Source organism: Cavia porcellus, unplaced genomic scaffold, assembly GCF_034190915.1.
Source record: "Cavia porcellus strain 051 isolate PalLab524CR breed Dunkin Hartley unplaced genomic scaffold, mCavPor4.1 scaffold_460, whole genome shotgun sequence".
Classification (NCBI taxonomy): Eukaryota; Metazoa; Chordata; class Mammalia; order Rodentia; family Caviidae; genus Cavia; species Cavia porcellus.
In genome coordinates this window covers 41,022-53,301 of record NW_026947943.1, presented here as the reverse complement: position 1 = coordinate 53,301, position 12,280 = coordinate 41,022, and the positions used below count along the sequence as shown (strand labels likewise).

The 12,280-nt window shown below is 54.3% G+C and overlaps 1 protein-coding gene across 2 annotated transcripts in view; it reads left to right on the top strand.

The window, feature by feature from the left end:
• Positions 1-12,280, top strand: part of LOC134475184 (uncharacterized) — a 29,664-nt gene that overhangs the window by 4,849 nt on the left and 12,535 nt on the right. The window contains exons 2-6 of one of the 2 annotated variants that reach the window (XR_010046190.1): positions 29-179; positions 300-506; positions 4,426-9,403; positions 9,531-9,681; positions 9,802-10,008. The gene's annotated coding sequence lies outside the window, so the exon portion shown is untranslated. Of the gene's footprint in view, positions 1-28; positions 180-299; positions 507-3,025; positions 3,203-4,425; positions 9,404-9,530; positions 9,682-9,801; positions 10,009-12,280 lie in introns of those variants that run through there. The other variant, XR_010046191.1, reaches the window with a different exon arrangement.

Here is a 12,280-nt window from a genome sequence, read left to right as displayed (position 1 = left end):
CCTTCACTGGCTCCATGTTTTCCTCCAGGTTCCTGGGACTTGGCACTCCCAGCTCCTGGATCCTGGCTCACCATGCATCTCCTCCCTCCTGCCAGCCTGCCTGCCCTCCAGGACCCCGTGATGATGCGGGCCACGATGAGTTGAGGCGGACAACAGCTGTCCACCAGACAGCCAGCAAGGTGAGGGTCCTTGTGCCTGGGGGCCCCCATGATGTTTTGTGGTGTGTGGTGCTGGGGTCACTTACTGGGCCACCCGCTGGCCCACCCTTTGCTCAACCCTTGCTCATTGCCTTCCTCCAGGTTCCTGGAACCCAGCTCTCTGGGCTCAGGGCTCTGGCCCCCCCAGCTGCAGCCTCCCAGCTCCAAGCTGCCGGCTCTGCTGGAAGCTCCTACCTGCCTGCCTGCCTGACTGCCTGCTGGCCTTCCTGCCTTCCAGGACCCCACGACGATGAGCAAGAGGAGATGAGGGGGACCACAGCCATCCAGCACACACCACAGCACAGCCAGGTGAGGGTTCTTGAGCAGCCTCCCCCACCCCCCCCACCCCCGTGCATTGTGGAGGGGTCACGTTCTGGGCTGCCCTCTTGCCAGGCTATTGTAGCCTCTGCCACGTAGGCAGGGCCCTTCCTTCCAGCCCTGGGATCCTTCATGCCTCTCCTCTGTGCCTCTTAGGGCCACACACCCACCAGGCTCCAGGGCAGCCATCTGACTTTCACCCATAAAGATGGAAGGAAGGGAAGGAACAAAGAAAGGCTCCCTGCAAACCAAGGGACGAATAAGTGAATGAATGAGTGAATGAACGAATGAAGGAATGTATGAACAGAAGAACCAATAAAGGGAGAATCATCACTGTCTCCATTCATCAGTCCCTCCAGCCCGCCCATTTTTGGACCTCTGCCCTCCTCCTCTCTCCCTCTCTAGGCTTGCTCTCTCTCTCCCTCTGTCTCCCTCTCTCTGTGCTTTCCCCTCCCTCCTCTCCCCTCTCTCCTCACTCTGCCTGCTCTCTGCTGTTTGGGGGTTTGTTTGCTTGGACCACGGTGGTGGCTGCTGCTTCTGCCTTTCCAGCGCTCCACTCCATTTCACCCCCGGCTCTCACCTCCTTTCATTCTTCTCCCTCCTCCTCCTCCTTCTCTCCTCAATACTGATGCTGGACCCACAGATGGACAGAAACTCGGGGCCCCCACCCCAATCCTAGGCACCAACACCAGGGAAGGGGGGGAAGGGCGGGGGCATTAGGCTATTGGGATTGATGGTGAATTAGGGAGAGATGTGTGGAGTGGAGTTTGGGCCCTCGGAACTGAGCCTGGATTAGCCCGAGATGGAAGGAAGGAGCGGTGGGTGCTGCTGGTGGAGGTGGGAGCTGGATGTGACTAAGTCCAGGGTCACTTTTTAATTTGCATGTGAGTTCAAACCTCCCATCCCGTGCCCTCCCATTTCAGCTGGTCTGTCTCCCTGCCTGTTTCCCACATGTGGCAGAGAAAGGGGCTCAGGAGTGGTCTGGGGGCCAGCGCTGATGCATTTAGCCCACAAGGGAGGGAGTGTAGCCAGACAGACAGACAACCTGCACCTGTCTCTGTCTCTATTCAAAAACTGACGTCAGCCATGAACCTTCTGGGCCTCTGGCTCAGCGGTCCCTGTGCCCACACTTCAAATGGGAGGTCACCAGTTTAATACACTGGAATCCTGCCAGCCACGCCGCCTCAGAAATGCTCGGTGCCATGGCCTTTCGAACCACACTTCCCCCATCATTTATAAAGGATTTATGTTTTTGTGTCTTTTATGTGTTTTATTTTTAATTTTTTTCGCTTCTTGAGCCAGGGTCTCTAGGGATGCAATTTGGCCTGGCCTTGAGCTCCCTTTGGAGCCTAGGCTGGTCTCCAACTCCCAACATGCCCCTTATTTGACCAGAAGCAAGGGAGGAAGGAAGGGAGGAAAGAAGGAAGGAAGAAAGGAAGGAAGGAAGGAAGGAAGGAAGGAAGGAAGGAAGGAAGGAAGAAGGAAGGACCACTAAAAGACCATGGTCCATCTGTCCCTCTGTCCCTCCCTCCTTTCATTCCTCTGCTCAGTCCCGGTTGGTTCTGGGGCCAGCCAAGGGTCGTGGGTTTCAGTGTCTGACTCCAACACATGTGGAAGAGGGGGTGTCCTGGTGTGCAGGTGGGAGGTTTCCCAGCTCAGCTAATAAGATATTCCAAAGTCTGTCAATGTAAGCAGCTTGGAATCTGCTGTGTGTGTGTGTCTGTGTGTGTGTGTGTCTGTGTGTGTGTGTGTGTCTGCCTGCCTGTCTGTCTGTCTGTCTTTCTGCCTGTCTACCAGTGATGAACCCAAATGCCATGATTTTGAGTTAGCCATGGGAGGGAGGACAAGCAAGGCGGGGTTAGGCTAGGGTTCGAGTTAGGCTTTGTGTTACTGCTTGGGAAAAGGGTTAGGGTTAGCATTTCAGGCTTCAGGGTGACCTGTCAGTGCTCCGAGGGAGTAGCTGGGTTCCTGAGACGTCAGATTGGTCGCATTTCACCCCAAAAACACACACACACACATGCCCGGTTTCCTACACTCAGGTGAAAACACACACATTCCCCGCTCCTGAACTTCACCCTAATATGCTCACACATGCCAGAATCCCTGGGCTCACCCTCAAAACACACACAAGCCGTCTACCCAAAGCTCATGCTAAATATACACACATGCCCCGTTCCATGGGCTCATTCGGAAAACACAAGCTGGCTCCTTCTCCTACTTCACACTAAAACACACACAAGCCACGTTTCCCACCCTCACCCTAAAATCATTCCCCCAACTCACAGTAACACACACACAATGTCCCATTCACCAGACTCATCCTAATAGATACATACACACGCACAATCCTAGTTCCTCACGCTAACAGACACATGCCACCCCAAATATTGATGTAAGACTCGCTCTCTCTCCCTCTCTCTCTCTCTCTCGCTCTCTCTCTATCTCTCTCTCTGTCTCTCTTTGTCTCTCTCTCTCTCTCTCTCTCTCTCACTTTTGTGACAGGATATCTGTCTGTATTTTGCTGGCGGCTCTGGGTGAAAAACCCTTGTGAAATATGGACGATCCACACTTGGGGAGAAAGGTAGGGCCGAAGTCCCATGAGAAAAGCAGAATGAGCCTTAACCACCCGCAGGAGAGTAAAATCAACTCACTCACTCCACCCAGGAAGCAGAAGACACACAGGTCAGGTGTGTGTCTGTCTGTCTGTCTGTCTGTCTGTCTGTCTGTCTGACTGGGTGTCAGACTCTCGCTAAATCCTTTGCAGGAGGACATCTTTCCTTCTGGTGGTTCACTGTTCAAAGTCTTTGTGATATTTTTTGCTGGCTCCAGGCTGACCAGCGACTCTCTGAGACTTTGGAAACCAGTGATCCAGGCCAGTGGTGGTCACTCAGTGCAGGCCAGCTAAGCTCAGCTCATCTCACTGGACTGCAAATGCATCCATCCTGCTGCTCGGATTCCTCTGTGTGTCTGTCATTCACGAACTCACTTCAGATCTTTTGCATCTCTTTGCTCTCTGACCCATGTTGTAGCTTGGCATAACTGACAGCATCAGCAACAAGCCCAGAATTTCATTTTACTAGTGCCCTGAATTTGACCCAAGAAAATGGAAGGTGACTCAGAATACAAGTCCCATCGGAAATCTAGAATGAGCTGTGGTACCTACAGATTGACAAAAACATGGAAACCTTCTCACCCAAAGAAGCAGGATTCAGGTGTGGGTCAACTGAAAATGACTGAAAGATTCGAGCCAAATTGTTTGGAACAGTATCAGGATGTCTTTTGGGATTCTCTCCTTCAGAGACTCTGTCACTTTCCAGTTCACTCAGATGCTGCCGCCTGTTCCATGTTTTGGCCACCAGAGGGCAAAGCTTGCGAACCCAGCCACAGTGGAAGATTCTTAAGTCCAGAGACAGACATAGAAGCAGAGAAAGACATCACAGATACTGCACGCGACACATTCTTTTGGAATGGACCTGTCCCGTGTTGGAGGGGGAAACAGGAGGGAGGACGGCACCTCATTTGGGAGCGTTAGGCTTAGGCTTAGGCTCAGTGTCAGGGTTTTAGGCAGTGGAAGCTAAGGAAGGTGCTCTGACACTGGCTTTCCTGAGGACTGGCATCTTTCTGGGGTTGCCTGTGGCCTTGCATCTGAGGCCAGTGTTTCTTCCCCATCTCTGTTTTCATCCATAAGAGACTGGAGGTTGTCAGAGAACTTGGACCCTGGCGGTACCTCTGGGATAATGTACCTGTCCTCTTTAGCCAACAGGGGCGCTGTCTCATTTGGGCAGAAGAGGAGGATGTGCATGTCCACTCTAGCCACCAGATGGCGCTGTCTCATCTGAGGAGAGCGTGGCAGGCAGGGAAGCTGATGACACAGTGATGGGGGCTATTTCTCTCTCTCTCTCTTTTGCAGATGACCACCTGGGCTGGCTGTTGGTGTAGACCATGAGCATCTATAGGCTCAGATCCCAGAGCATATACTTTGTGCAGGGAAGGTTTCCCACGTGGCACTGCGGCTTAGGTCGGAGACTGGAGGCCACTGGGTTCCATACCAATCTCTGATGGCTGCTGCTGGACACCAGTACCCTCTGAGGTGGTGCCAGGACCCTCGGATGGCTATAGATATGTATCCTGCCCGTTTCTACTGTGCACGTGTGTGTGAGTGTGTGGGGGATGCCTTGCCCCAGCAGGGCCCTCCTACATGTTCGGGCCAAGGGGTCAGGAGATTCGTAAGGAAGGCTATGACCAAGGAAGGAGGCCATCGGGGAGCACCAGGGGGCACCCGCACAGCTGACACACAAATGGACGTGAGGGTCACATGGACTGGTTCACCTGTCTGTGGCAAGTGAAGACAGAAGAACTGTACCGACACACAGATGGGCACATTTTCCTGGGGCCCATGTCTTCGAGGAACCTGCAGCCTTGTCACCCTCTGTCTATCTGTCTGATCAGAAGGGAGTTACCTTGTTACCTGCCACCAAGGGTGCCATAGCAAGCGGTGGCTGTGTCTGATGACAGACAGGAGAGAGGTGGTGCCACGTGTTGTTGGCTGTCTCTGTCTTTGGGCTGCATGTAGGGGAACTCAGGGTTGTGTGTGTATAGGGCTGGGTCAGCATCCAGTGTGTGCCAGGACTGGCCTGGGTCCTTCTGAGAGCAGGCACAGCCCCTGGAATGAATTCCTGCTGTTGGTCTTGCCTGCCTCCATGGGGCCTCCAATGTTGGGGTCTTTTCCCCCTACCCTTACCTTCATCCTGGGCTCTGCATAGATCCTTCAGGCTCATACGATGGTCTGCATCATGCCCACTAGCTACCCTCCAGGGCTAACAATGGAAGGTTGTTGGGGTCACAGAGCAGCCTGATATTGGCTCCTCCTCTGAGGTTGAGGAAAGAGCAGTGCCAGTACCCTCTAAAGGGACTGAATCTCTCTGTAGAGCACAGCCTAGTGTGACCCATATAGTTCCACCCTCCAACTGGGAGGGGGACTGAAGACCTCTAGTTCTGATGAGCCCACCCATCACTGATGAATGTCAGATTCTAATTAAGTCACTTCCAGCAGGACTTCTAGAGCCAGGAGGTGGTTGTTGAGGATTTGGGGAGCAGTGTATTAAGTTGCGGGAGTGGCCCTGGGGGGTTCATGTTAGGTCTACCAGAGGGGTGAGGGTTAGAGATCTGCTGGGATTAGGGAGCCAGTGGCTTAGAGAAGCCCCTATTCACATGAACCCCCACCTCCTACTCCATCCCCCACCCACCACAAAGGAATGCCAGCTTAGGGGCTGGATTAGAAACACCCCCACCTAGAGAGGAAGTTGCTGTGTTGTACCAAAAAGCAACTTGACAGTCTAGTTGAATTGTTCCCCATGGAAAAATTTATTGCATTTCTCTTTTCCTAACGTAGCATCCTGAAACATGGAGAAATCACTGGCTCACCTTAAAAGTCCCATCAGAGCAGCAAAAGGAGCCAGCCAGCAGGGTGAACCACGCCCCTTCCCCAGGCCTGCCTCACACAGGAGACAAAAATCAGCCCTCTTACTTCACCAAAGGAGGCGGGAGGAGAAAGGTGTCTGTCTGTCTGTCTGATGCTGAGTGAAAATCCATGTCAAACTCTAGCTGAATGTCATTTCCAGTGGGATACCTGTCTGCCTGTTTGGTTTGGTGGTTCTCAGATCCAGAGATCCGTGAAAAAACACAGAAAGAGTGTTCAGGCTTGGCTCCCTGGCTCCCAGCCTCCTGCGCTCACACTGGGCACTGATGAGTGCAGGTTCACAACACAAACATGCTCCCCCCGCATCCACCCACACCCCAACTCTAACAACCCACACAGATGTCCTGATCATCACCTATAAAACTGGCATATGAAGCTCAGCTCGGCTCAGCACTGCACTGCTCTGCTTCACTTGGCTCTGCTCAGCTGGGCTCCATAAACCCCACATGTGTCTGTCTATCCATTTGCCCCCTGATTGGACTGACTCCTAGATCATCATCCATGAACCCACTTGGGACCCGTTTCTCTCTGTTTGCTCTCTCTCTCTCTCTCTCTGTCTCTCTCTCTCTCTCTCTGCTTTTTGTCGTGCAAGGGGCCTTGCTTTTAGCTGTCTCTCAGCTGTCCTTGTGGCCCTATGCCTTTTTTCACTCTCTCCTCCCTGCTTTTTCTCAGACCCTAACACCACACACACCCTTATGCCTTGATCTTCACCCGAGAGCCTAACACTCAGGGCTCAGCTGAGCTCTGCTGATGGATCCCAGATCTACCTACTCCTCTTCCTGCCTGTCTGCTGGGATTCCCACATCTGTCCTACACAAACACCTTTGGATCCTCTCTCCGATCCCTCCCTGTTTTCATCCCCAGTCCTGTCCCTTTTACCACCCATCTGCACACTCTCTGTACCTTTCTCTGAGCCCTTAGACTCTTTCTGCCTCACTCTCTCTGTCTGTCTCTCTGTCTCTGTCACTGTCTCTGTCTCTGTCTGTTTCTCTGTCTTTCTCTGTCTCTGCTTTCCTCTGGCCTTTGCCTAGTTTGGGTTCTCTCTGGTTTTGTTTGCAGGGGGAGGAGCTGCAGTCTTTTTTCACTCTCTCGGGTTTTCTCCCTCCCTGGGCTGCTTTCAGTCTCTCTCTGCTTTCTTACCTTCCCCTGGGCTTTTTGGGGCTGGGTCTCAGTTGTTTGTGCAGCCTCACCCATGTCTCTGTTAACTGGGGCCTTCCCCACTCTTTTACAGACCGTAACATCACACAGACACACACACACACACACACACACACACACACACACACACACACACACACATACACACACACACACCTATGCCCTGATCATCAACCATGAGCCTAACACACACAGCAGCTCAGCTCAGCTCAGCTCAGTGGATTCTAATCTAAGCCTCTGCCTGGGTCTTGCTGCTGGGATTGCCCTGTCTGTCTTCAGTCCCTTTGCCTCTTTTGGATCCCTCCCTCCATCCCTCATTCCCCAGTTTATCCCCCCCCCCTCCTTTCCCATTTACCACTGGCTGGGCTGTCCCCTCTGTGCTATTCTCCGGGGGGCCCTTTAACTCTTTGGACATCTCTGTCTCTGGCTGTTTCTCCATCTCTGTCTCTGTCTCTTTCTTTGCTTTTCTCAGGACCTCTGCTCTTTGAAGTTTTACATTCTTGCCTTTTGGCTCTGGGCTCTGTGCTCTGGTTTCTGTGCTGTGGTCTCTGGGCTCTTGGAGGCTGGGCACAGAGTGGAGGGGACTGAGTGAGTGAGTGGGCTGCCTGGGAGTGGCAGACAGGATGCAGGGAGTGGAGTAGGGTGGCAACAGGGTGTTGGTTCCGGAGGCTTAGCTAGAGGAGTGCTGGATTAGGGCAGGCCAGTGGACCCCAGGCAGCTAGGGTTAGGATGGCCTGGGTTAGAATTAGCGCAGGGTTGCAGTTTAGCCAGCCTCTGGGCTTAACAGGCAGGGATTTAGGGAGGCAATGGGCTGCCACGCCCCAGCAGCCATGCCACACCCCAGGCTGGATTGGATCTGCTGTGGGTTCATGCACCATGAATTCCACAGCCTAGGTGAAATTTTCCAAGTGGGAAAAGTCTGTCTGCTGACTGAACATCGAATTCTCCGAGGCTTTCCTGCTTCCTCTCAGCATCCAAGGCCTCCGAGGTTCTCCTGTGTCCCTGAGTCCCTGGCTTTCTGATTTCCAAGATTGGGCAGAGTTCAGTCAAGGTTCCCTGCCTGGCTTTAAACCCTGCTTTGTCTGGGATTTCTGGGTTCCCTGAGCTCCCTGGGTGCCCTGCCTCCTCTATCCTCTCTGCCTCTTCTGGCTGCCCTGGCTGGCTTCCCCAGTCTCCCTCCTGGCTTCCCTGGCACCCCTTCTTCCCAGGCTCCCTGGGCTCCCTGGCTCCTCCTTGCCTTCCTTCGTGGTCCCTGGGTGCTGCTCTGCCTCCCCAGGCTTCTCCGCCTCCTCTGTCTGCCCTGGATTGCCTCCCTGATGTCCTTGCTTCCCGGGCCCCCTTCCTTCCCTGGCTGCTTGCCTTCCTCTGTGCTCCTGGCCTGGCTGCCAGCCTCCTTGCCTTCACCCAGGGGCATCAGCACAGGCCACCCTCCCTCCTAGTCCTCACTGTCCACGTGGCCATCCCATTTTGGTGATTCTCCCATCCAGAGTTCTTTGGAGTACACCCTGCTGATCCCCACTCGCTGATGGCTCTCTGCCCTCTCAGCCCTAATCCTTAATCAGCCCCATATTCTTTTCCACTTTTTTAAAATGAAAATCCTGGGGGCTGGGTGTTTAACTCAGCGGCATAAACACCTGCCTTGCAAGCAGGGGGTCCTGAATTCGATCCCCGGTACAGATAAAAATGAAAAAGACCAAGAAAAAAAAATGAAATGAAAACCCTGCCTCTGAAATCCTGAGTCCACCCCATAATGCCATCCTCCTCCTCAGCCAATGAGCGAGCCAGGAAGTGAGTGAAGGGAAAGGGGACTTCCGGGACACCAGGGTGGTGCCACAGGAGGAGATGAAAGGATTAGGGGCCAGGTTGATGGGATCTGCAGCCAGCATGGAGGGATTAGCTGGGCTGCACGGGCGTGGCCAGATCTTGGGCTCCTGGGCTCCAGGGTTTCCCATGCATTCTCCCTGACTGACCTCAAGCCTTAACAAGCTCAGGCACCAGACACCATGCAGCAGGAGTTAACCAGCCCACACAGCCAGACCTCTGGCTGGCCCTCCAGAGCTCCCCTTCCCTGCTTTCTCTCTCCATTCCCCTCCAGGTTCCCAGGACCCCTCTTGCTGGCCCAGCTCCTGGCTCCCAGCTCTCCCAGGAGCTCTGCCTGCTTGCCTGGCTACCTGCCTGACTTCAGGGACCCCATGACAATGCGGACCAAGAAGAGATGGGGACAACAGCCATCTGCCATGCATCGAGTGAGGTGAGGGTCACTGGACTGAGCCGCCCGCCTGCCCCCCGTGGAGGGGTGTATAGTGGTGCGGTGGAGTTCTGGGCCTCTCCCCTGCCCTCCCCAGCTCAGCCTTCACTGGCTCCATGTTTTCCTCCAGGTTCCTGGGACTTGGCACTCCCAGCTCCTGGATCCTGGCTCACCATGCATCTCCTCCCTCCTGCCAGCCTGCCTGCCCTCCAGGACCCCGTGATGATGCGGGCCACGATGAGTTGAGGCGGACAACAGCTGTCCACCAGACAGCCAGCAAGGTGAGGGTCCTTGTGCCTGGGGGCCCCCATGATGTTTTGTGGTGTGTGGTGCTGGGGTCACTTACTGGGCCACCCGCTGGCCCACCCTTTGCTCAACCCTTGCTCATTGCCTTCCTCCAGGTTCCTGGAACCCAGCTCTCTGGGCTCAGGGCTCTGGCCCCCCCAGCTGCAGCCTCCCAGCTCCAAGCTGCCGGCTCTGCTGGAAGCTCCTACCTGCCTGCCTGCCTGACTGCCTGCTGGCCTTCCTGCCTTCCAGGACCCCACGACGATGAGCAAGAGGAGATGAGGGGGACCACAGCCATCCAGCACACACCACAGCACAGCCAGGTGAGGGTTCTTGAGCAGCCTCCCCCACCCCCCCCACCCCCGTGCATTGTGGAGGGGTCACGTTCTGGGCTGCCCTCTTGCCAGGCTATTGTAGCCTCTGCCACGTAGGCAGGGCCCTTCCTTCCAGCCCTGGGATCCTTCATGCCTCTCCTCTGTGCCTCTTAGGGCCACACACCCACCAGGCTCCAGGGCAGCCATCTGACTTTCACCCATAAAGATGGAAGGAAGGGAAGGAACAAAGAAAGGCTCCCTGCAAACCAAGGGACGAATAAGTGAATGAATGAGTGAATGAACGAATGAAGGAATGTATGAACAGAAGAACCAATAAAGGGAGAATCATCACTGTCTCCATTCATCAGTCCCTCCAGCCCGCCCATTTTTGGACCTCTGCCCTCCTCCTCTCTCCCTCTCTAGGCTTGCTCTCTCTCTCCCTCTGTCTCCCTCTCTCTGTGCTTTCCCCTCCCTCCTCTCCCCTCTCTCCTCACTCTGCCTGCTCTCTGCTGTTTGGGGGTTTGTTTGCTTGGACCACGGTGGTGGCTGCTGCTTCTGCCTTTCCAGCGCTCCACTCCATTTCACCCCCGGCTCTCACCTCCTTTCATTCTTCTCCCTCCTCCTCCTCCTTCTCTCCTCAATACTGATGCTGGACCCACAGATGGACAGAAACTCGGGGCCCCCACCCCAATCCTAGGCACCAACACCAGGGAAGGGGGGGAAGGGCGGGGGCATTAGGCTATTGGGATTGATGGTGAATTAGGGAGAGATGTGTGGAGTGGAGTTTGGGCCCTCGGAACTGAGCCTGGATTAGCCCGAGATGGAAGGAAGGAGCGGTGGGTGCTGCTGGTGGAGGTGGGAGCTGGATGTGACTAAGTCCAGGGTCACTTTTTAATTTGCATGTGAGTTCAAACCTCCCATCCCGTGCCCTCCCATTTCAGCTGGTCTGTCTCCCTGCCTGTTTCCCACATGTGGCAGAGAAAGGGGCTCAGGAGTGGTCTGGGGGCCAGCGCTGATGCATTTAGCCCACAAGGGAGGGAGTGTAGCCAGACAGACAGACAACCTGCACCTGTCTCTGTCTCTATTCAAAAACTGACGTCAGCCATGAACCTTCTGGGCCTCTGGCTCAGCGGTCCCTGTGCCCACACTTCAAATGGGAGGTCACCAGTTTAATACACTGGAATCCTGCCAGCCACGCCGCCTCAGAAATGCTCGGTGCCATGGCCTTTCGAACCACACTTCCCCCATCATTTATAAAGGATTTATGTTTTTGTGTCTTTTATGTGTTTTATTTTTAATTTTTTTCGCTTCTTGAGCCAGGGTCTCTAGGGATGCAATTTGGCCTGGCCTTGAGCTCCCTTTGGAGCCTAGGCTGGTCTCCAACTCCCAACATGCCCCTTATTTGACCAGAAGCAAGGGAGGAAGGAAGGGAGGAAAGAAGGAAGGAAGAAAGGAAGGAAGGAAGGAAGGAAGGAAGGAAGGAAGGAAGGAAGAAGGAAGGACCACTAAAAGACCATGGTCCATCTGTCCCTCTGTCCCTCCCTCCTTTCATTCCTCTGCTCAGTCCCGGTTGGTTCTGGGGCCAGCCAAGGGTCGTGGGTTTCAGTGTCTGACTCCAACACATGTGGAAGAGGGGGTGTCCTGGTGTGCAGGTGGGAGGTTTCCCAGCTCAGCTAATAAGATATTCCAAAGTCTGTCAATGTAAGCAGCTTGGAATCTGCTGTGTGTGTGTGTCTGTGTGTGTGTGTGTCTGTGTGTGTGTGTGTGTCTGCCTGCCTGTCTGTCTGTCTGTCTTTCTGCCTGTCTACCAGTGATGAACCCAAATGCCATGATTTTGAGTTAGCCATGGGAGGGAGGACAAGCAAGGCGGGGTTAGGCTAGGGTTCGAGTTAGGCTTTGTGTTACTGCTTGGGAAAAGGGTTAGGGTTAGCATTTCAGGCTTCAGGGTGACCTGTCAGTGCTCCGAGGGAGTAGCTGGGTTCCTGAGACGTCAGATTGGTCGCATTTCACCCCAAAAACACACACACACACATGCCCGGTTTCCTACACTCAGGTGAAAACACACACATTCCCCGCTCCTGAACTTCACCCTAATATGCTCACACATGCCAGAATCCCTGGGCTCACCCTCAAAACACACACAAGCCGTCTACCCAAAGCTCATGCTAAATATACACACATGCCCCGTTCCATGGGCTCATTCGGAAAACACAAGCTGGCTCCTTCTCCTACTTCACACTAAAACACACACAAGCCACGTTTCCCACCCTCACCCTAAAAT